This window comes from Chiloscyllium plagiosum, unplaced genomic scaffold (assembly GCF_037043375.1).
Source record: "Chiloscyllium plagiosum isolate Xiang-an unplaced genomic scaffold, Cpla_swu_hap1 HiC_scaffold_8, whole genome shotgun sequence".
Classification (NCBI taxonomy): Eukaryota; Metazoa; Chordata; class Chondrichthyes; order Orectolobiformes; family Hemiscylliidae; genus Chiloscyllium; species Chiloscyllium plagiosum.
This window is the reverse complement of record NW_028270146.1, coordinates 116,534,017-116,554,629: the sequence shown is the minus strand read 5'-3', so window position 1 is coordinate 116,554,629 and position 20,613 is coordinate 116,534,017. Positions and strand designations below refer to the sequence as shown.

The window sequence follows — 20,613 nt, the reverse complement described above, 5'->3', positions numbered from 1 at the left end:
GATAACAGGGATGGAGTCATGCAATCAGGGAAATGTTCAACCAGTTGAAACTTTATTGCTGGAACAGCACAGCAGGTCAGGCAGCATCCAGGGAACAGGAGATTCGACGTTTCGGGCACAGGCCCTTCCTGAAGAAGGGCCTGTGCCCGAAACGTCGAATCTCCTGTTCCCTGGATGCTGCCTGACCTGCTGTGCTGTTCCAGCAATAAAGTTTCAACTTTGATCTCCAGCATCTGCAGACCTCACTTTCTCCTCGAAAATGTTCAACCAGACCTGATATAGACCAGGTTGGTGTTCGGGTCACATTATTGCATGTTCCAGATCAGAGAGAGAGAAAATGTAACCTGTCGAAGAAGCAAACAGCCATTGCTCCATCTCTACTTGTACTTCTCTACAGCAACATATGAGAGCTGAAAACCAATCAGCCATCTTCTACGCTCTTTGAGTGTTCCTGCTGAGGATTCATTGGAATCTCTCCACTGACTGCAGCAAAGGGAATTCAGCCAAATCCAACTGTTCCAGGAAGAAACCCCAGTGCTAGCAGCTTCTGTAAGGCAGAATAACTTCAGACGCAGAATAACAATTGAAACATTTTCAGTTTTGCTTTTGTCATGAAATTAAGTGTTGTTTGGACAAAGCTCTTCCGAACTAATATTCTGTACAGTTGCAATTTTTTCTCTTCTGCCTTCAGACGTGTGTGTGTGTGTGTGTGTGTGTGTGTGTGTGTGTGTGTGTGTGTGTGTGTTTCTATGTCTCAGATTTATAGAAAATAAATGTTGATGTACATATTGTCAATGTCAAAATTGTATATCATTTATGTATCCATCGCAATCCGAGTAACGATGCTTTGGTTTTAGATTAGACATTTTTTAAAAATTGAGGAAACCTATCTGACTTGTTCCTAACGCTGAACCTGACCCAGTCTGAGATGGATATCATTTTCAATATCACACACTTAGTTACACTGATAATTTGTCGTGATCTCTGGAGGAGTGGGACTAGAAACAGAAACAATGACTCTCTAACCTTGGTAGTTACAGGGATAAGGACGAATACTCAAAAGGCCATTTGAGTGGGAATTCTCGGTCCCACAGGTTTGTGGTACCTGTGTGTTTGCATTTACTCAAAGATGTGTTAGTTAAATATTTGACAGAAAAGTGACTCAAAGATAATGATCTGCAGTTGGGAACGTGGGATTGGAACCGCAACCTGATCAGTCACAATCTTAGTTCCTGCTGGGGCAGGGACCCACACCTGTTTCTCAGTTCTACTTTGCCCCATTCCATTCAATCCCTCAATCTGCTACTCAAGAGCAGTTGGAGACCACTTGCTCCTACTACCTGGTGCACAGAAACCGAGGTGACCATTCAGCCCCTGAATACAGTCAGACATGATTTGGTGTGCATTGGAAAACGTTCTTGCGAAAAGAGTGGGTGTTACTGTGGAACAGTCCCCTCCTCTCTCTTTACAGATGTTCCCCTGGTTCCATTTATTGGTCATGTTGTAGACCTAGATTCAAAGTGAATAATGCCCCCAAACCGTATCCAGATAGTGATCACAAAATCCTCTGGTCTCTTTGACTTCAACAATCCTTCACAGCCCCTCCAGAAAAATAACAACGATGAAACTTCCAATAACAGAATGCAAGAACATTAGTAGCACGATAGGTCATTCAGCTCCTACAGCCTGCCTTTCCCTTTAATAGGGTCATGGCTGATCTGCTCTCGGCCCCAAATCCCGCAGGGCCTAACGTGTCAAACATCCATCCATCCCTGTCTTTCAAATATCTCAGTAATCTATCTCCCCAACCTCTCTGGAATAGAGACGTGCCGACGGTCACTCCCCTCTGTGAGAAGGAAACACATCGCACACATACAGCGTGACCTTTTGACATCAACTAAATATATGAACACTAGGAAAGAATGACTGGCCCTGATAACAAGGCAGTATTTGACTGATGATGGTATCAAGGAACCTGAAGAAAATGGAACTTAATGGATATTAGGAGGAATCTCCCCACCAGTTGGAGTGATTCAGCACAAAGAAGATGGCTGTGGTTCTTGGACATCCACCACCTCAGTCCTGGGACATCTCTGCAGGAAATCCACAGCCCAAGCTTTCTCAGTTTCTCCTCAATGTCTTCCTCCCCCCCCCCGCCTCATCATAAGCTCAGAAGTGGGGAAAGTCAATGGAGATCACACAATGTTCAGAATTATGTGTCCTCCCTCAGCACCTGTGTCCATATTCAGCAAGACCCGGGCATTATTCAGGCTTGTGCTGTTAAAAAGTCGGTAACATTCATGTAACAGTACTGCTGTACACTATGCATTACGACATTAGAGGGAAGAGCTCATTCAGCACCTCAAGCTCGCTTCACAGAAATGTGAGAAGCTCATTCAGTCCATGAATACTACTGGATAAGAATAGCCCATTTAATCCCTCCTGCCTATTACATAGGAAGAGAAGGAGCCCAGTCAAACACATTGAGCTGTTAAACAGGAACAAGGGATTGCCTAATCAGGCCATTGAGCTTCTACACTGATACCAGGAGGTGGCCATTCTGCCCCTCAAGCCGCTTGTACAGAAACAGGAGGATGTTATAGACGCCCCAACATGATAAACCAATGAAGAGGAGAGACTACACAGATACACTGCTCCATGATGTTCCTCCTGGCTCCATTGCTCATCGTACACAATTGATACATTTGGTGACGGTGACGAGAGAAGACAAATGTTTCATGTGAAGTCTCAAGGAAGCATCTTTCATCTCTGAGAAGGTAGACTGGTGTTCTCTATGGAGGGCAGAAGCTATTGGGAATGGCTAACTCTTTCAGAAGTAAGGCATTGTAGCTGCTAACAGAGTTGTGAACAATGTGACGCTCAGTGCAGGGTCATACACCATTTGCACATTGAGGTGGTGAGACTTCAGTGGTGTTGGATGAGACTCAGCAATTGGGAAGTCTATTGAATCAGGAACTTCCTGAGTACCTACAGGAGACAGAGAAATAGACAGAATGGAACATTAGACTGATGCAGTGAGGGTTACACATGGAGAATGGAAATGAGCCCCACAGATATCTGGAAAATCCCATTCCATCCCTGGCCTGTGCTGTTGCGTCTCTCTGGGGTTGAGAATTCTGTTGGCTCAGGATCTGGAGTAACTGCAAGAGTGGGAGGCACTGACAGAGGCAGCAATTATACCCACGCAGTGGGGGATACCACGTGGAGAGACACAGTGACATCAGCAGCGTGCAGGGAGATGTCAGGATCATACAGTCATGTTGGAAGAATGGGTTTAGCTTCATGATGCCCTGGTATCAGTGCTCAGGGATGAGCAACCACTGAGCAGGCGAAGTGATGGCCGAGTGGTATTACTGCTAGAGCATGTGTCCAAAAACTCAGCTAATGTTCAGGGGAAGTGAGTTTGAATCCCAACATCAGAAATGGTGGAATTTGAAATCAATAATTTAAAAAATAGTAAATTACAATCCATAAATAAATATGAAAACCATTGTTGATGTATAAAAAACGCAAACACTTGTCCTTTAGAAAACGACATCTGCTCATCCTCATGTGGTCTGCACGACATACCCACAAGCAAAGTTTTTGCCTCTCAATTACCCTCTGAAATGGCCGAGCAAGTTACTCAGCTCGAAGGCAGCTACGGCTGGGCAAGAAAGGCTGGTCAGCCAGAAACACCCACATCCCATACCTGATTTAAAAATTAATCCATTAGGATGGTCCCACTGGAACCCTGCTGGGAGCAGTATCCTGGCCAATTTATGGACAGGGTTTTAAACTGACAGAGAGGATGCAGGGATAGGGTTCAGGTGAAAGGAGCTTTCCAAATGCAAAGAGAAAAGGTGAAGTATGGGAGCAGCATGGGAATGTGACTGAAGACATGCAGAAAGGAACAGGATGGGACAGAGTTTAATTAAAACTATACATCAGGAAATCGGCTTGTGACAGGAAATTGTGGTAAAGAGTATATTATGGTTTTTTTAAGGAATGGATAATGTCTCTTCAATAAGATAGATGGATTTGTGACAAAGAGATAAAAGATTTAGACACCAGAGAGACGTGGCTACAGGGCGATAAAAAGGTAGACAGAAATATTCAATGGATCACAACCTTGCAGAAACTCAGGTAAAATGGGTAACACTAACAATAATGGATAACAAAGGCATTACAGAGAAAGCATTTGACCTCAGATCATGAAGTAGAGTCAGTCTGAATGTAAATTCTGGCTACTACTTGCCAAGGACACAAGCAGCAGAACAGTTTTAGCCACCGAACAACACTTCATTGCTCATCACTGCATTAAACAGGAACTCATTGGAATTTTTTAACAAATACTGTGATAATTTTGGGAAACATCAATATTCACAAAATGTGGGACAATCATACTGGCAAGAGCGATATTGGAAGAGGAGTTCAGAGAATTTCTTTCGGTTTTTTTTTGAATAACAGATTGTGCAACTGGCTCGGGACATAACTATCTCAGAGCGACCGTTGTGTGATGAAACTTAGTGAATGAGTAATGTCACCTGGAGAGATCCTCCGGGAAATTGTGATCAAGTGCAGTTTAAAGAAATATAAAGTTTTAAAGTGAATTATAGAGAGGACAAGCTACAACTAGAAAGAAAAACAGCCAATTACATGGGTTTGAGATGAGAACTGACCATGGTAAACAGGCTAAACAGACTGAAATATGTGCCTGTAAATGAACAGTGGAAAACATTTGAAGGAACAGTGTAAAACACTCAACAAAAGGATATTCTATTGAAACAGACCAAACCTCAGCAAGAAATTCCCACTGGCCCCTCATTCAGAATAAAATGTATCATACTAGATTATGAGGCTTAGAAGATCACCAAAAAGTACTTAAAATCCTGAAGTGAGAGAGTGTTTTAGGAGTAAGTGTTAAAGGGATTGCAAAGGGTCTGCTAGCAGGAGTTGGGCAGTGGGAAGGGGAATCAGTGTCAGGGTTTAATGTCACAATAGGAACAGGGAGAGGTGAAGGTGCCGGAGGTGGTAAGAATGTTATAGAGAGTGGTCAGGGCCTGAACGATGTTACAAAGTCAGTATGAATTGCTGCAGCTGGAGGGGTTTGCAGAGGTAGGGAGGGACATATGTACTTTTATTTATTCATTCATGGGATGTGGGTGTCACTGCTAATTACCCAGAGGACAGCTCAGAGTCAGCCATATTGCAATGGGTCTGGAGTCACATGTTAGCCAGGCCAGGTTAGAATGTCAGATGTTCTACACAAAAGGAGGTCAGTAAACCAGATGAGTTCTTCCCACTGATCAACAATGCTTTTATGGTGGCCTCACCGATGTCTTTTACAGCCACAACATGACATCCCAACTCCTACTCTCAGTGTTCTAACCAATGAAGGTAACCATCCCAAACGCCTGCTTCACCAGCCTGTCTACCTGTGACACCACTTTCAAAGAACTGTGGACCTGTATCCCTGGGTCACTGACTGACAACACTACCCAGGGCCTGAATATTAACTGTACAAATCCCACCCTGGTTTGTATCACCAAAATGGCACACTTCACATTTATCTAATTAAACTCCATCTGCTATTCTTCAGCCCACTATCCCAGCAGTACGTTCATCTTGTTGTATCTTATATAACCTTTTTCACTGTCCACATTACCAACAATTTCAGTGTCACCCAAAAAACTTACTTATCAGGAAACCAATATTCCCATCCAAACCATTTATCCAAATGACAAACAACAGTGGGCCCACTGCACTGGTGGTCACATGCCTCCAGTCAGAAAAACAACATGTCTCCCATCACCCTCTGTCTCCTCCCATCAAGCCCAATTTTCTGTCCAGTTGATTCGCTCCTCCATATCCTTTTACACAGATCTGAGCTTATTACCCAGTTTACCATACAGAACGTAAAACACAGAACAGTACAGCACAAGACCCTTCGGCCGTGATGATATGCCAATCTTTTATCCGACCGTACAATTAAAAAAAGTGGCAAATAGAGTTTAATTCAGATAAATGCGAGGTGCTGCATTTTGGGAAAGTAAATCTTAGCAGGACTTATACACTTAATGGTAAGGTCCTAGGGAGTGTTGCTGAACCAAGAGACCTTGGCGTGCAGGTTCATAGCACCTTGAAAGTGGAGTCGCAGGTAGATAGGATAGTGAAGGTGGCGTTTGGTATGTTTTCCTTTATTGGTCTGAGTATTGAGTACAGGAGTTGGGAGGTCATGTTGCGACTGTACAGCATATTGGTTAGGCCAATGTTGTAATTCTGCATGCAATTTTGGTCTCCTTACTATCGGAAAGATGTTGGGAAACTTGAAAGGGTTCAGAAAAAGTTTACAAGGATGTTGCCAGGGTTGGAGAATTTGAGCTACAGGGAGAGGCTGAACAGCCTGGGGCTGTTTTACCTGGAACATCAGAGACTGAAGGGTGACCTTATAGAGGTTTGCAAAATTATGAGGGGCAAGGATAGGGTAAATAGACAAAGTCTTTTCCCTGGGGTTTGTAAGTCCAGAACTAGAGGGCATAGGTTTAGGATGAGAGGGGAAAGATATGAAAGAGACCTAAGGGGCAACTTTATCACGCAGAGGATGGAACGTGTATGGAATGAGCTGCCAGAGGAGGTGGTGGAGGCTGGTACAATTGCAACATTTAGAGGTATTTGGATGGATATATGAATAGGAAGGGTTTGAAGGGATATGGTCCAGGTGCTGGCAGGTGAGACTAGATTGGGTTGGGATATCTGGTCGGCATGGACAGGTTGGACCGAAGGGTCTGTTTCCATGTTGTACATCTTTATGACTCTAACTTCCATTCCCTTCATTTTATTATCATCCATGTGCCTAATGCATCTAATTTTACTGCCACCACTGGCAGTGCATTCCACTCAGCCACCACTCTGTATGTAACGAATCTACCTCTGAAATCTCCCCTTAACTATCCGCTAATCATCCAAAAATTATAACCCCTTGTAATAGCTATTTATGTCAGGGTAAAAAAAAATCTCTCTATTCACTCTATCTATGACTGTCATCACCTTGTTCACCTCTGCCAAGTCGCCCCTCACCCTTCTTCATTCCAATGAGAAAAGCCTTAGCTCCCTCAACCTTTCTTCATAAGACATGCTATCCAGTACAGGTAGCATCCTGGTAAATCTCCTCTTTACCCTCTCTAAAGCTTCCACATCCTTCCTGTAATGAAGGGACCAGAACTGAACACAATATTCCAAGTGGGGTCTAACCAGGGCTCTATAGAGCTGCAGCATAACCTCACGGCTTTAAAATTCAATCCCCAAACTCATGACATCCCACACAATATATTCCTTCTTAACAAGCCTATCAGCTTGGGTGGCAACTTTGAGGGATCTAGGGACTTGGAACCCAAGATCCTTCTGTTCCTCCACACTGCCAAGGATCCTACCTTTAACCCTGAATTCTGTATTCAAATTCAATCTTCAAAATGAATGACTTCACACTTTTCCCAGATTGAACTCCATCTGCCATTTCTCAGCCCAGCTCTGCATCCTCTCAATGTCCTGTTGCAGCCTACAACAGCCCTCCACACTATCAGCCACTCCACCAACCTTTGTGTCATTGGGAAACTTACTAACCGACTCTTCCACTCACACATCCAAGTCATTCATAAACTCACAAAGAGCAGAGGTCCTGGAACCTCTCCCTGCAGAAAACCACTGGTCACTAAGCGCCAGGATGAATTATTTCCATCTATCATCACCCACTATCTTCTGTGGGCCAGTAATCGTGTATCCAGACAGACAGGTTTCCCTGTACCCCATGCCTCCATACTTTCTGAATGAGCCATAAGATTTGTGAGGCATGACCTGCCCCTTACAAAGCCATGCTGACTATCTCTAATCAAACTATGGTTTCCCAATGAATAATAAATCCTGTCTCCCAGAGTCCTCTCCAATAATCTGCACACCACAGACATAAGACTGACAGGTGTGCAATTCCCAGGATTATCCCTATTCCCTTTCCTGAACAAGGGAATAATATTTTCCTGCCTCCAATCATCTGGTCCGACTCCAGTGGACAGTGAGGATGCAAAGGTCATCACCAGGTGCTCAGCAATCCATTCCCTCGGTTCCTGTAGTAATTTTGGACACATCCAGTCTGGTTCAGCGACTTATCTATCCTTATCTTTTACAAAATTTGCAGCACATCCTCCTTCATAACATGCGCCTGTTCACGTACATCAGCCTGTTTCACACTGTCCTCACAAACGACAAGACCCTTCTCAGCCGGGAATCCTGAGGCATAGTATTCATTAAGGGCCTCTCCTACCTCCTGGGACTCCAGGCACAAGCTCCCTCCACTATCCCAGATTGGCCTTATCCTCACTCTGAACATCCTCTTGTTCCTCCTCTGGAGCCCTGTCTGATCCTTGCTTCCTCAACCTTAAGTAAGCTTCCTTCTTCCTCTTGACTAGATGGTAAAGTCCATGTGGACAACATTGACTGCTCTGCCTTCATCTATCTTTGGCCACCTCCTCAAAGAGTCAATCCAGTTTGTGAAACACAGTTTCCCACTCACAAAGCCATGCTGACCATCTCGAATCAGCCCTTGCCTTTTGAAATATACGTAGCTCCTTTCTCTCAGAATCTCCTCCAACAACTTCCCCATCATTGGGCTCACGGGGCTGTAATTTCCTGCCTTTTCCCTGCAGCCCTTAAGTGATGGAACAGCATTAGCTGCCCTCCAGTCTTCCAACATCTCACTGTGTCTGTTGAAAATATAAATATCTCTGTAAGGGATACTGCAATCTCTTCCCTAGCTTCCCACAATATTCTAGGATTGACCTAATGAGCTACTGAGAATTGATCTACCTTTATTTGTTTTCAGATTCCAGCACTTTCTCTTCTTTGTTGAGGATACCTTCCAAGACATCACTATTTATTTCCCCAAGTTCCCGAGCTTCCATGTCTTTCGCCACAGTAAATACTGACAAGACTATTTTGTGTAATATCTCACCCATCTCCTCTGGTGCCACACATGGGTGACCTTATTGATATTTAAGGGGCCCTATTCTCTACCAAATTACTCTTTAGCCTTTATTGAAACTTGCGTAAAGGCTTCTGATAATTCAAATACACCATATCCCCTCTACCACTCCACCCCTCCTACACCCTTACAATTCGGCCATTTATATTCACACCAACAAATTAAATCCAACAGGCTCAAAAACAAATTCTCTTTTATCACATGTGTTTCTAAGTGGTCAGTTATTGTATATTGACATAGCCTTTCTAACAATTTCAGTATGTTCCCGACGTACTGTCAGGCTAACACTATTTGGTTTCAGACTGACAGCAGAAAGGGTTGTGGGAGTTCTTGTTTATCAATCTGAAAAAGGTAGCTCACAGGGTCAGCAGGTAATAGAGAAGGCAAATCAAATACTGACATTTATTACAGAGGGAATGGAGTCTAGAAATAGGCAGGTCTAGCTAAAACTATGCAAGGTACAAGTCAGACCACATCTAGAATACTATGAACAGTGTGAATGTTAAAAGAAAGATATTGTCGCATTGGAGGCAGTCCAGAGAAGGGTCATTCGGCTGATCCTGGGAATGCAGGGATTTTCTAATGAGAAGAGGTGGAGTAGGTTGAGGTTGAAGCCATTGAAGTTTAGAAAATGAGAGAGAAATGGAATGAAACATCCAAGTTTCTGAGGGGATCTGATCGGGCAGATGCTGGGAAGTTAGAAAATAGAACAGAAGAGCACAGCAACAGGCCCTTCGGCCCATCACGTCTATGCTGTCCAAGATACTATTCTAACTCATACCATCTGCTTGCACATGGTCCATATCCCTCTATTCTCTGCCTGTTCATGTTTCTGTCTAAATCCCACTTCTAAACTTTACTCACATTTCTGCTTCTATGACCTCCCTCTGTAACATCCACTCTACGTAAAAAAAAAACTTCTCTCACACATCTCATTTAAACTTCCTCTTTCTCACCTTAAACCTATGCACTCCAGTATTTGAAACTTACACATTGGTAAAGAGATTCTGACTATCTACATGATTTATCCTTGTTCCAAATGTTATATTCCTGTGCCTGGTCACCTGTCAGCCTCTGATAATCTCACAAAACAATCCAACTTTGTTTAATTTCCTCTTACACCTAACACACCCTTAAAAACCCTAACACAGGCAACGTGCTGATAAATCCCTGTTGCACCCTCTCCAAAGCCTCCTGGCATGGAGACCACTGTCACACACAGTTACTGTACTGCCCTTGCCATAAGTATATTCAGTGTCCTGACTGTAACCATATTGACATTCCCATCACTGTCTGGTGCTCACAAAAGAATTCCTGCTAACGGTTGCTGCTGCTTGCTTATTCTCAGCTCCACTTTTGATATTCAGATCCACATGACTGTCTCATTAATGCATTCACCTCATCCTTCCTTCACAACTTGCTGGCTTTTTGCCTAGTCTGCCTATTGGGACTAGATTGGGTTGGGATATCTGCTCAGCATGGATGAGTTGGACCGAAGGGTCAGTTTCCATGCTGTACATCTCTCTGACTCTATGACTCTGTCCCAACAAGCCTTCAGTATTCACTTCCCAGCGATGTTCATTCAGCAGCTACATCTCCGGAATAAAAGTTCCATCATATCTGTTCACTGTCATTCTATCTGCCTTATGGTGAATGCAGGGAGTCATTCCTCAGTAGTGGGGGGTTGACCAGATGGGTACAGGTTACAGAGATAGGGTGGCTTACACGGGCTCGAGGATGTTAGATTTAAACAGAGTTACATCTGGTCAAGAATGTCAGAGGGACAAAGGGGTTTGAGGGATTGGAGGAATTTACAGAGATAGAGGGAGCTGGATTAGATTCTAGAGATAGGGATAGGGATGGAGAAAGGAAGAGGCATAGAGAGGGGGCTGTTTCATCTAGGAGAGTATTGTGTATACTAACAGAGATATGGAAGGTTATCGTGACTGAAGACATTTACAGATATAAGAAGGCATCTAGGCTCTGGAGGCTACATAGATAGGACGGCATTGGAGAATGCCAGGTTGGCGAGTTGGAGACAGTTACACAAATGGGGAGGGTTGCACAAACTGAAGGAGGTTCCTGTGGTCACGAGGGGTATGGTGTCGGGATGAGTGTGAAATTTAACAAGACAAAGATCAAAGAATTGGAGAAGGATAAGGAGATTAGAAATTTTTCACAGCTAAGGAAGGGTTGTAGGAGCTGGAGAAGATTACATAGGTAGGGACGGATGGAAGGTTAAAGGCAAATACATTGACATGGAGGGGGATATTGGTGGGAGGAACTTACAAGGATAGACAGGACTGTCAGGGTTTACAGGGATGAAGGAATTTAGTATCTACTGGAGAAGCTTAGGAATTAAGTGTGTTAGGGACTGGAGAACTTGACAGAGACAGAGACAGGGAGAATGGTGTGGACTAGAGGAGATTCCAGACACAGGTAGGATTATCGGGACTGGAAGATATTACAGAGATCACTAACACAGCATGGGTCAGGATTGATGCCTGCGATCCCCTGTGCTGTCGAATTGAGGACCAGTACAGCAGAGGTGAAGGCAGGACCCTCACAAGATGGTGGGAATGAAACCTAGAATGTTGCTGTTCCTTGCTCAGCTCTGTATCTATGTCCGGTCTTCCAGGTCTGAATATAGAAGTCTACTACCTCCACCCTGTGCTGTTTACTGTGAGCGATCTTACCGGCTGAAGGATTTACTGAAGGCTCCTGATCTCCCTCTCTCTGGCTGACTAACCAGCTTCAATGAGGTGATGGATGAGACAGGAGTTAGGAACATCCTGATTACCTGCACGAGACAGAATGGGAAATTAGACTGATGCAATAAGGATAACCCATACAGAGCGGCACTGAGTCCAGCAGAGATCTCGGAAATCCCAGTCTCCATCCCTTGCCTGTGCTGCTGCATCTCTCTGGAGTGGAGAATTATGTTGACTCAGGATCTCAGACCATCTGTAAGAGGGAGAAATGCTGACAGAGGCAGTAAATACACCGACACAGCGAGGGATACCACATGGAGAGATACTGAGTGATAGCACATTATTAGACACTGCATTAACAGGGAATTGTTTGAATTTGTAAGAAAGGCACTGGGATAATTGTGAGGGGATTCAACCTTCCTATCTCATCATCTCTTTGGCCGTGGGTCACAGACGAGGCTGACTCTCTCCCACTCTTGGGCGGTGCGGGTCCTGAGTTGGCTGTACAGACCGATGTTACCTTTCACAGATTCTGTTAAACTTGGGGCAGAAGGTGGCCATGGGAAAGGGGTGGGTGGGGCGTTGGTGTGGCAGCACGCTCCTTTGCTGTTTTCTCCTGGATTCCTATTTTTCCCTACAGCAAGTCTCGAGGTGCTCAACACCTTCCCAATGTTCCTTCCCCACTTCAGACAGTCTTGGCCCAGGACTTAACGGATTTGATTAAAAGATGAAAAAAAAAACTATCAATTCTGAAGAAGCCAACATTTAGAAATGTGGACACATTTGTTAAAGAAATCGCTAGGTAGTCTCCGAGCAGGAGAAGTGCAGTAGGAAGAGGAAACGTCAGCGTTTAATCAGATGATCAGAACAGGGAGAATTGAAGGTGCTGGAGGTGGTGAGGGTGTCACAGCGAGGAGCAAAGTCCTGAACAATGTTACAAAGCCAGTACGAATTGCTGCAGCTAGAGCTGTTTGCAGAGGTAGGGATGGGCATCTGTATTTTCATTGATTCATTCATGGCCTGAGGATGTCACCAGATGGACCAGCATACTTTACCCCAGTGCTAATTGCCCAGAGGCAGCTCAGAGTCAGCCATATTGCTGTGGGTCTGGAGTCACATATAAGCCAGACCAGGCAAGAATGCCAGATGTGCCTCTCTAATGGACATACGTGAACAAGTTAGTTTTTACAAGATAATCAACAATGCTTATATGGTGGCCTCACTAATATCCTGTACAGGTACACCATGACATCCCAACTCCTACTCTCAATGCTCTGCCCAATGAAGGGTAACCATCTCAAACGCCTGCTTCACCAGCCTGTCTAGCAGTGACGCTACTTTCAAAAAACTGTGTACCTGCGTCCCTGGGTCATTGATTGACAACACTACTCAGGGCCCAAACATTAATTGTACAAGTCTAGCCTGGTCTGCCTTACCACAATACAACATCTTGCATTTCTCCATCTGCTATTCCTAACCTCACTGGTCCAGCAGTAGTGTTGATTCCATTGTACTCTTCAATAACCCTCTTCACTGTCCACATTATCACCAATTTCAGTCTCACTCACAAACTTGCTAACCATGACTCCTGTATTATCATCCAAACTGTTTATATAAAGGATGCACAACAGTGACCCGGCACCGAACCCCATGGCACACCATTGGTCACAGGCCTGCAGTTTGAGCAGCAACCCTCTATGAACACGCTCGGTCTCCTACCGTCAATCTGTTTTGTATCTAGTTAATGAGCGCTCCCTGGTTATGTATGATCTAAACTTACTATCCAGTCTGCCATGCAGAACTTTGTCAAAGGCCTTGATAAAGTTCATGTGGACATCATGTCCTGCTCTGCTTTGACCTCTCACTTGTCTATCTCCACACTCACATTTGAGGCATGATTTCCCATGCACAAAGGCATGCTGACAATTGTTAATCTGTCCTTACCTTTCCAAAGGCATGATGATCGTTTCTCTCAGAATCTCCGCCAACAACTTCCCACCCCTGCATCAGTCTCACTGGTCTGTAGTGGCTGTTGATGATGCAAATATCTCTGGGAGGGGCCCTGCAATTTTCTCCCTTGCTTCTCACAAGGCGCTGGGATACATCTGATCATGTCGCAAGGTTTTATCTAACTTCTTGCATTTTAAGATATCCAGCATCTCCTGTTCTCCAATGTGCTCTCTTTTCAAGACATCCCTATATATTTTCCCAAGTTCCAGAGCTTCCATGTCTTTCTCCGTAGTAAATCCGAACACAAAATATATGTTCAGTATCTCCCCCATCAGCAATGATTCCACACAGACAGCCTCATTGACCTTTCAGGGGCCCTATTCTCTCCCGAGCTAATTTTTAGCCCTTGTTGAAACTTGTCAAAATGCTTCTGAAATGTCAAATATCCCTCTGCCGCAACTAGACTCCCCCACCCTTATCTATTCTGCCATTTAAGGTCACACCAAAATATAGAATCCAACAGATTGAAAAATATTCCTCTTTTATAAAATCATGCGTCTCCCATTGTTTCTAAGCATCCAGTTATCATTTATTGTCATATCCTTTATAACACATTCCAGCACGTTCCCGACTTACTGTCAGGCTAACACTATTTGGTTTCAGACTGACAGCAGAAAGGGTTGAGGGAATTCTTGTTTATCAATCTGAAAAAAGGTAGCTCACAGGGTCAGCAGGTAATAGAGAAGGCAAAGCAAATGCTGGCATTTATTACAAAGGGAATGGAGTTTAAAAATAAGGAGGTCTTGCTAAAACGATGTCAGGTACAAGTCAGACCACACCTAGATTATAATGAACAGTATGCATGCCCTAAGGAAAGACATTCTTTTATTGGAGGCAGACCAGGGAAGCTTCACTCGGCTGATCCTGGAGATGGCGGGATATTCCAATGAGAAGAGGTGGAGTAGATTGACCTTGAACCCATTGGGGTTTTGAAGAATGGGAGAGAAATTGAATGAAACATCCAGGATTCGGAGGGGCTTTGGCAGGTTAGATGTCGTTAAGTTAGAAACTAGAACAGTACAGCAGAGTAATAGGCCCTTCGGCCCACCATGGCTGTGCTGACCATGATGCTATTCTAAACTAATCCCATCTGCCTGCACATGGTTTATATCCGTCTTTCTCTGCCTGTTCATCTTTCTGTCTAAATGCCACTTCAAAACTTTGCTCTCGTTGCCACCTCTCCCTCCTCCTAAGCAGCTTCCATCCTCTCGGTAAAGAAAACTGGCCTCATTCATCTCACTTAAAACTTCTCACACTCACCTTAAACCGAGGTGCACTAGTATTTGATATTTCTACATTGGAAGAAGGATTCCAACTATCCACACTATTCACGCCTCTCCTAATGCTATATACCTGTACCCGGTCACCCCTCAGTCTCCGATATTCTCGCAAAACAATCCAACTGCGTCCAACCTCCTTACAGTAAACACATTCTTGACCAGGCAACATTCTGCCAATCCTCTGTTGCAACCTCCTTCCTGTAGTGTGGCGATGAGAACGACACGCAACCTTCCAAACATGGCCGAATGAAGTTTCATTCAGTCACAACATGACATGCAAACACCTGTACTCAATACCGTGACCAATGAAGGTCAGCATACCACACTCCTCCTTTACCACCACATCCTATTGTGTTGTTATTTTGAGGGAGCTACGGATTTGCATCCAAGGCCATCTGTTTATCAATGTTTCCATATAGTCAATTAGTGCGCTTCTCTCTTCTATTTGACTTCATAAATGCATCACTTCACATTTGTCCGGATGAAATTCGATTTGCGATTTCTCTGCACAGTGTTCCAGCTGATCTACGTAGTGCTGCAACCTTTAACACTCTTCCTCACTATCCACAATTCCCCTAGCTATCCCTAATCATTACATGCCTTTCCAAATGTCGACTGCAAAATACTAATCAAACTGCTGACCTTTCCATCTGAATCACAGATATAAATTACACACAGACACCGCAGCACTGATCCTTGTGAAACAGCATTGCCCACAGACGTCCAATCAGAATTCACCACTCCACATGCCTCTGTCTACTATCACCAAGAAAATATTGTATCCAACTTACCAACGGGCATGGATTGTGATTTGATCTTCCAGGTCCCCCTTGCTATTTGGAAGCTGTCCATTCAAAATGAATCGATATTTTGATTCCCAGATTAAATTGGCTGTCTCACTAATGCACTGACTGCATCCTATCTTCACAACTAAACAGGGCCTTGTTTGGGTGTTTGCTGATCCTGCCTAAATCCCTACAACCCCTCAATAATCACATTGCTGTCATGATCATTCTGCAGCCACACCTCCACAATAACAGTTTGATCATATCTGTTCCCTTCAGTTAATGCTGTCATTCCATCTGCCTTGTTGCAAATGCATGGCGCGTGTCACCGAGAGAGGGCCTTGGAGGGATGGATAGAGGTCACAGAGTGGGAGAGATGTTTGGGGGCGCGACAATGTTGCAGGGTTAAACATAGTTACAGTTGCTACAGAATGTTCACAGGAGAAAAGTTTTTATTGTTTGGAGGAAGTTGGAGAGATAAAGCATCTTTGATTAGATTCCAGAGATAGGGATGTGTGTAGGGTTGTGGATCATAACATGGTCAATGTTGATCAGGGTGTAGAAACATTCACATGATTCCAGGACGTCGTACATTTAACAACAGTTGTGAGATCTGGAGAATATCACAGTGATAGGGAGAATGGTATAGACTGGAGAATATTACAGGGAAAGGGAGGGTGGTATGGACTGGAGAATGTTGCAAGCACATGGAAGATGATATAGACTGGAGAATGTTGTACGGATAGGGAAAAGTTGCAGACTGGATAAAGTTAGAAGGAGAGATGATTTTATGCACTGAAAGGTATGTCAGAGAGTGGTGTGCATGCTGCAAGATACGACAGGGATAAGGAAGCTTGTAGAGATGGGAGGAGAGAGTCGTAGAGAGGCTTGTGAGAGACCAGATTCACTTATGGGCATAGGATGTGCTACAGTGAGTGGATCATTTTGCAGATATAAACGAGGATACAATGGCCACAAAGCAGTCACACCTATACATAGGTATATAGGAACTGAAGGATGTGAAGAGGTTACACAGACTAGGAGTGTTGTATGTAGTGGAGGAGATTAAACTGATAGGGATGGTTTTAGAGACTCAACAACGTTAGGAAATAATGGGGGTTGCAATGCTGAGAGCGGGATTCAGCACGGTGGAGGATACAGACCTGAAGGAGCTTTCACAGATAGCGATGGCTTTCGGGTCTGGTGGGGGCTGCAAAGTAATGGGGATTGCAGTGGCTGGGGGCATTTACACAGATAGGGAGAGTATTAGTGGTCGGCAGAATTCACAAAAATGGGTCTGCAGGACAGGACAGAAATCAGAAGGGTTGTATCAACTTGATGGTGTACACAGGCAGGAAATGTTATGGGGGTTGGAGCAGCTCACCATGACAGAGAGACTCATGGAGACTGGAGATGTTGCAGAAAGATTACTTTGTTTAATTGTATAGAACTCCACATAAGTCTGTCCTGGTTCTGTCTTTATGTTTCTGAACCGCTGTCGATACGCTTCTGGTACTAATCCATAAGCACTTACAATGTGCCTGTTTGACATGTGCATAATCTCCTGGCCACTCATGAGACAGCGCTGCAAATACCTCACTGGCTCTGCCTAACAGCTTAGACTGAACTAGCTTTACCCACAAGACCTCAGGCCACTCCATCTGTCTCTCCAATTTTTCAAATGAAGTACAGAGATTCTTGAAAGTAGTCACAGGTCGATAGGATAGCAAAGAAGGCACTTGGTATGCATTCCTTTATTGGTCAGAGTATTGAGCACAGGAGTTGGGAGGTCATGTTGCGGCTGTACAGGACATGGTTAGGCCACTTTTGGAATACCGTGTGCAATTCTGGTCTCCTTCCTATCAGAAGGATGTTGTGAAACTTGAAAGGGTTCAGAAAAGATTTATAAGGATGTTGCCAGGGTTGAAGTATTTTAGCTACAGGGAGAGGCTGAATGGGCTAGGGCTGTTTTCCCTGGAGCGTCAGAGGTTGAGGGTTGACCTTATAGAGGTTTATAAAATCATGAGGGGCATGTATAGGATAAATAAGCAAAGTCTTTTCCCTGGGGTCAAGTGTCCAGAACAAGAGCGCATAGGTTTAGGCTGAGAGGGGAAATATATAAAAAAGACCTAAGGGGCAACCTTTTCACACAGGGGGTGGTACGTGTTTGGAATGAACTGCCAGAAGAAGTGGTGGAGTCTAGTACAATTGCAAAACTTAAAAGGGATCTGAATGGGTACATCAATAGGAAGGGTTTAAAGGGAGATGGGCTGGGTGCTGTTTGGTGCGACTGGATTGTCATGGACAAGTTGGACCAAAGGGTTTGTTTCCATGCTGTACCGTCTCTATGATTCTCTGACTTTAATTGCCGAAGTTTCAAATCACTCCAGGCAGTTAGAGACCGAGATAGAATTGTAAGGTCTTTTGGAGGTTGCACAGTTCAGGAGGATTGCAGGGACTTGATGATGTTGTACATGGAAGTAGAGTTATAGGGACTGAAGCTGGGAACAGAGATAGAGAGACGCGCAGGGGATTACAGAGATATGGTGGCCAGTGGTCTCTGGTGGAAGTTCCATGTAGAGGGATGGTTTTTGGAACTGTTGGACTTTAGAAAGATAGGTAGATTTGGAGGAGCTGGAGGGGTTTACAGATGCATGGAGAAATGTAAATTCATGTTGTTTGTTGTCTGCGTGTGTGGCTACTAAGGATAGCTGGTCGTGTCGTTTCGTGGCTAGTTGATGTTCATGTATGCGGATTGTTAGCTGTCTTCCTGTTTGTCCTATATAGTGTTTTGTGCAGTTCTTGCATGGTATTTTGTACACTACATTCGTTTTGCTCATGTTGGGTATCGGGTCCTTCGTTCTGGTGAGTTGTTGTCTGAGCGTGGCTGTTGGTTTGTGTGCCGTTATGAGTCCTAGGGGTCGCAGTAGTCTGGCTGTCAGTTCCGAGATGCTCCTGATGTATGGTAGTGTGGCTAGTCCTTTTGGTTGTGGTATGTTCTCGTTCTGTGGTCTTTCTCTTAGGCATCTGTTGATGAAGTTGCGCTGGTATCCGTTTTTGGCGAATACCTTGTATAGGTGTTCCTCTTCTTCTTTTTGCAGTTCTGGTGTACTGCAGTGTGTTGTGGCCCTTCTGAATAGTGTCCTGATGCAGCTTCGTTTGTGTGTGTTGGGGTGGTTACTTTCATAGTTTAGGACTTGGTCTGGGTGTGTGGCTTTCCTGTATACCCTTGTAGTGAATTCTCCATTTGGTGTTCTCTGTACCATCACGTCTAGGAATGGGGAGTTGGCTATCCTTTTCTTCTTCTCCCGTGAATCGGATTCCTGTGAGTGTGGCGTTGATGATCCGGTGTGTTTTTTCTATTTCCGTGTTTTTAATGATTACAAACGTGTCATCGACATATCTGACCCAGAGTTTGGGTTGAATTTGTGGTAGGACTGTTTGTTCTAACCTTTGCATAACTGCCTCTGCTATGAGTCCCGAGATTGGTGATCCCATGGGTGTTCCGTTGATTTGTTCGTATATCTGGTTGTTGAAAGTGAAGTGTGTTGTGAGGCACAAGTCCAGTAGTATAAGTATGCCATCTTTGTTGATAGGTTCAGCGTCCTGTTTTCTGTTCTGTATGTCCAGTAGGTTAACTATTGTTTCTCTGGCTCGGGTTTTGTCAATCGAAGTGAACAGTGCCGTCACGTCGAATGATATCATGGTTTCTTCTTTGTCTATGTGTATATTTCTGATGATGTCCAAGAATTCCTGTGTTGATTGTATAGAGTGTTTGGATCCGCTGACCAGGTATTTCAGTTTCTGTTGTAGCTCTTTGGCCAGTTTGTATGATGGTGTCCCTGGCAGTGATACTATGGGTCTGAGTGGGATGTCTGGTTTGTGTACTTTAGGTAATCCATAGAATCTGGGGGTGTTGTTGCTTTCCGGTTTCATTCTTTATAGGTCAGACCTGGTTATCTGTCCGTTTTTTTGTAGATTCCTTAGTGTGTTATTTATCCTATTGGTGAGTTGTGGTGTGGGGTCAAATTCCTTCATTTGGTAGGTGTTGATATCTGCAAGTAGTTGTTGTGCTTTTTGGATGTAATCAGATTTATCTAGGATGACCGTCATTCTGCCTTTATCTGCTGGTAGTAATGATTATGTTCTTATCGTTTCTTAGTGATTTCAGTGCTTCCCTCTCCTTGGTGTTGAGGTTATGTGTTTGTCTTTTCCTTGTTATCGGAGGTACGACCGTTTGTCTCACTGTTTGTTGTGTCTCTTCTGTCAGTCCATCCAGGCACACAAACCAACAGCCACGCTCAGACAATAACTCCGACTACATCCGACTACAATGGGATCAGATGGGCCAATGGGCTGAGAAATGGCAGGTGGAGATTAATTCAGATAAATGCGAGGTGCTGCATTTTGCAAAAGCAAATCTTTGCTGGACTTATACACTTAATGGTAAGGTCTGACGAAGTGTTGCTGAACATAGGGAAATTGGAGTGCAGGTTCATAGCTCCTTGAAAGCAGAGTCGCAGATAGGTAGGATAGTGAAGGCGGCATTTGGTATGCTTTCTTTGATTGGTCAGAGTATTGAGTACAGGAGTTGGGAGGTCATGTTGCGGCTGTACAGGACATTGGTTAGGTCACTTTTGGAATATTATGTGCAATTCTGGTGACCTTCCTATCGGAAGGATGTTGTGAAACTTGAAAGGGTTCAGAAAAGATTTACAAGGATGTTGCCAGGATTGGAGGGGTTGAGCTATAGAGAGAGGTTGAACAGGCTGGGGCTGTTTTCCCTGGAGCAT

The 20,613-nt window shown here is 44.2% G+C and overlaps 1 long non-coding RNA gene across 1 annotated transcript in view; it reads right to left on the bottom strand.

The window, feature by feature from the left end:
* Positions 1 to 205: 205 nt before the first annotated feature.
* LOC148149530 (uncharacterized) overlaps positions 206 to 20,613 on the bottom strand; it is a 69,053-nt gene continuing 48,645 nt past the window's right edge. Inside the window, exons 5-6 of the long non-coding RNA XR_015757801.1 lie at positions 11,731 to 11,834; positions 206 to 547 (exon numbers count right to left, since the gene is read on the bottom strand). This is a non-coding gene — a long non-coding RNA (uncharacterized LOC148149530). The remainder of the gene's footprint in view (positions 548 to 11,730; positions 11,835 to 20,613) is intronic.